The following is a 3734-nucleotide window of genomic DNA, read 5'->3' as shown; positions in this document are numbered from 1 at the left end:
TCTCTCTCTCTCTCTCTCTCCCTCTTCCTTTCTCTCTTTCCTTTTCTTTCTCTTGCTCGCCTTTTCTCTTTCTCACCCCCACCCCCCACCCCTTGGCTCCCTACAGCTGGCCTTGAGAAAGAACCAAAAGCTCCGTAAAAAGATTCGGATGCTTCGGAAAGTTCACCAGATCTCCCAAACCCTCTTAAGGTTTTGAAGCAGAAAAAAATGATTTTCCCCCCTGACTTGCTCCTTCCTGCTCCCCTCCTCCCTCCCCTCCTCTCCCAGCGCTCCTTCCTCTCTTCCCGGCCCCTCCTTTCCTCTCACTAGAGATGCCACTCACTGGCTAGAGGCGATTCGACCCGGAGAAGCCTCGGGGCCTTTTGGGTTTTAGGCTAGATTGGGGAGGCGCAGTCATCCCTTGACTTCCGAAGCTGGGCTGCAATTTGATGCACGGCTTCAGCTAGGGTCTAGGGTATGGGAGATGTAAATTTTATTGACAGGTTAAAGAACTGTAAGAGGTTTTGACTTTCGGAGTCAGATGGGCCTCTGGCCTAGCGAATCCTTTGAATGCTTCTTGGTGAACTTGGCAGAGCAGCCCGGGGCCCGCCGGCCAGGACCTTTGCTGGGGTTTTCAATCCCGCCTCCCCATTCCCGATTCTTCCCAGTAATTCACACACAACAGATCTCAAGATGGTCCGGACTCGCCACTTTGGCGTCTTAACTATTTCCTTGCCCTGTAAGGACTCTGGGCTCGGGTGCAGTGAGATATGCATTTGTTCATCAGTCACTGCAGGGACCCTAGACTGGCCTGGCTTCAAGTTCTGGAGCCAAGCACCTCGTCCCTTTCTCAGGCCAAGACCTCTGGCCTCTTGAATGACCCTGCCCCTCAAAGCCAGGTTGAGAATGGAGCCTTCAGAGACACCCTTTCTGCTCCTCCTGATAGGGTAGTTAGCTCTGTCACTCGCTCTGTCACTGTTGGGGGAGTCAGGCTCTCTCTTCACCAAGCCCACCCACTCAACCCACATTGTAAAATAAAAGGCTCCAATTTTGTTGCTTTTGAAACAGGGTCTCACTGGTTAGGTCAGGTTAGCTTGGAACTCAGGATCCTGTTTCTGCCCCCAGATTGCTGGGATGACAGACATGCATTGCCACACCCATGGCATTGATTTATGTGGCCATCTGGATCATCACATAGCAAGGGGAAAGAACTTTCAGGAGGTTCTGGGCTGGACTAAGCATTGGTGGCACCTCACAACTCACCGAGAGAGGTTGGACTCTCCCATTTTCCTGTGAGCAAACCAAGGGCTCCGAGAGGTCAAAAATCACACAGTAAGAAGGGACACTGAGAAGTCAGCCGCCCCTCCTTGGACCCTTTGCAGAAGGGAGTCCTTTGTGTGGACTTGGTAAGTTGAAGCAAAGGTTACCAATGGAACCCTCAAAGCTAACTTCCTGGCTTCCAGCTGCAGAAAAGCTCAGGTGGGGGATTCTTTAGAGCATCCCTCCTCAAATTGCATGGGAAAAATCTGGAAGGGGGAGGCTGGAGCAGTCTGGAGGTAGGGGAGTCCCTGAACGCTCTAAAGCAAAGGATGGGATACCAGCTCCCTGCACTTGAAGCACCTAGAGAAAACATATGAGAGACATGCATCTACCTCCAGTCTCACCCATCTCTGCTCCCACACCACTCCACCCCTTGTTATCTTCTGGTCCTTACTCAAAGCAGACTGCAGGATCCCACATCTGGTTTTCATCGCTGGCTTACCTTGAAGTGCTCGTTAATAAAGATATTCCTCAGAGCCAGGGGCGCTGGACCACTATGGCACCCATCCCCCCCCCATGGCTGGTTAGAAACCTGTATCTGTCTCTCTGGCCAACAGACCTTAACCACCCAAGGGTCTCGTGTTTACTGAATGTCTATTGTGCCAGAAGCCACATCAACTTGACCTCACGTGATTGTCTTACCATATCTATTTTGCTCTGGGTAGACTGAGTCCCTCAAACCCGAATCATGGTTCAGTTACAGAGAGCAAAATGGCAGATAAAATCTACTGTCATCCTGAATGTTTTCTTTAGTCCTAGAACCTGTGGAGTCCTCCCCTCCCCCTGCCCCAGGCATCTCATCATAGGTGGCTTATCTTCTGTCATTCCTGTGTTTTTGTCTGCCTCATGATTTGGAGCTCAGCCCTGAACCCCATGTCCTGTCAACCAGGGTTTCTACATCCTTACCAATCCTGCCCTCAGGGGTACTTAACCATTGTTCCTGCTCAGAACTCTACTAGTCGGCGCTTTCTGGAGAGCAGCCTCCTGGTTCTGGTGCTCCGCAAGCATTTACAGAACGGAGCATTAGAGTCGAGGCTGCCCAGCCTTCCAGCCCAGCGGTGCTCCAGGAACCCACGGTTTCCTTTAGCCGAGGACAACCAGTTGCCTGCTCTCGGCTCCTCTTTCCAAAATCAAGTGTCAAACCATAATAGCAGGACAGCCTTTTCTGGGCTGGACTCCTCTTTTACTCCAGCCCCAGAACAGTAAGTTCTCTTAAAACAGAGACCAGGCCTGTCTTGTGCACCACAGGTCTTGGCACAGCACAAGGACTCATAAACAGTGTGTTGAACGAATGAATGAAAACGTCATGCAGTTTCCAGAGGCGTAAAGACTGTTTTTTTTTTTGTTTTTTTTTTTTTTTTGCTCAGGAGTTCCAAGCAAGGAGGAGTGCAGTGACAGCAGTCCCTGGAGCGCAGAGGCTGCCCTCAAATATCCAGAGGCTGACTGCCATCCTCCCACTCCTCCCATCCACTTCCTGGCTTGGGAACGAGGGATGTGAGCAAGGAATTTCAACAGTGGGGGGGTGGGGGTGGGGGGTGTTACCATTGCACAATGTCACTGTCTGCCTTGGACCCTGGGGTACTCAGCATATATCCCACGGAGCTGATTCCTACCACCGAAGTCAAGCTTTAGGGCCACCTGCTTAATTACTGCCTCCTTCAACCTTTTGGTGTCTGCCCAGGAATTTGGAGCCTGAGCTCTCCTGCTGTGGCATTTGATTGGAGCCTCACCCTGAAGGCCTTCAACTGTCTGGATCACAGCTATGCAATCCCAGCTAGGTATGCAAGGGGGCAGAGCTTCGGTGAGGTGGGGAAGTACCCTGCAGTATTTTGCATGTGTGCTGTGCTGTTTCAGGGGTGACACCAGGAACCTTCCTGCAACCTCCCTGGATCCCCTCCTTTGGAACTCTCCTTATTCCCAGTGAAGCTGATGCGCTCTCTCTCTCTCTCTCTCTCTCTCTCTCTCTCTCTCTCTCTCTCTCCCTCTCCTCACTTCTTCACCCATCTGTACACCTAGCCTTCTTGACTGCCCCATTGGAAAGCCTAAGCACCATCATGGAGTGTCACGCTTAGAGCCTCTGGTCATGGAGGCTAGCTCTGGCTCTGGTCTCTGCTCTTTGATTGAGTATTTCTCGCACAGATGGATCCCACCACTGTGGGTTGCTCTATAGTTCTCCTGAGGTTCCTTAACATGCCAGCACAGCCCCCCTCCCCTTTTTTCTGCAGCAGGAACTCTGCAGGAGGCTCTCCCCTCCCTGGCACATTCTCTAATTGCCCATCTCTTCTAGGTAGCAGCTTGGCCTTGCCTAGGGCAGGGCACACTATGCATGAAGGGAGAGGCAATCTTTCTTCCTTCCCTGGAAAGCTCCTCCTATGTGCATGGTCTGTTTGTCTTTCCATAGAATGGGAGTCGGAGGTCACTGACGGCCTCTGTGC

The sequence above is a fragment of the Mus pahari genome, chromosome 3 (genome assembly GCF_900095145.1).
Source record: "Mus pahari chromosome 3, PAHARI_EIJ_v1.1, whole genome shotgun sequence".
NCBI lineage: Eukaryota > Metazoa > Chordata > Mammalia > Rodentia > Muridae > Mus > Mus pahari.
The sequence above is the reverse complement of the archived record's forward strand: the minus strand, read 5'-3'. Positions refer to the sequence as shown.